Genomic DNA, 739 nt, shown 5'->3' with positions numbered 1-739 from the left:
TCCCCCCCCCCCCCATCCTTTGTTTGCCCCCCCCCCAGCTTCGTGCCGGCGCTGGGCTCGCCCCACGGGGAGGTTTTTGTGTGGGCTCCATTGAAATCCTCCCTCCCGGCCCGGGCTGCGGGGAAACAAAACCCGGCATTGTCTGGCGGGGGGCCAGGCTGCAATTTTTTCTTTGGGGGGGGGGCAACCTTTTTTTTTCGGGGGGGGGGCAGCTCTTAACGCTCCCTCTTGGCCGGCACCGTGCCGCATGCCGTGCCCACACCGTGCCCACCGGCACCTTGGAGTGGGGGGGGGGAGGTTGAATGGCTCCGGGGGGGCCACTGCTGGCACATCCAGCACCCCAAAAGCCCCCCCCCCCCAAATGAAATTAAGGCTGGCTGCGTTTAATAAAGGGGGTGGGCCCGGTAGCCCCCGGTTGGGGTCGGTGGCTTTTGGTGCGCCTGGGGGTGCTTCGCTGGGCACGGGGTGACCCCGGCCCCGGGAGGGGGTGCTGGGGGGGGCTGGGGGGGGCTCTGTATGGGGTTAGGAACATGGGGGGGGCACGCTTGTCCCGTTTGGGGACACCCACTGTAGGATTTTGTGCAGCCTCGAGCCGAGCATCGCTGGAGCCCCTCTCCGAGCGCCCCATGGCCGTGCCCCCCCCCCTCCACCGCAGACCCCCAGCCCTCGCTTCTTCCTCCACCTCCTCCTCCTCCTCCTCCTCCTGGGGGCTGCCCCCCCCCCCCCCCCCCCCCCCCCC

Source organism: Oxyura jamaicensis, chromosome 25 (genome assembly GCF_011077185.1).
Source record: "Oxyura jamaicensis isolate SHBP4307 breed ruddy duck chromosome 25, BPBGC_Ojam_1.0, whole genome shotgun sequence".
Taxonomy (NCBI): Eukaryota; Metazoa; Chordata; class Aves; order Anseriformes; family Anatidae; genus Oxyura; species Oxyura jamaicensis.
This window is presented reverse-complemented; position numbering follows the sequence as displayed.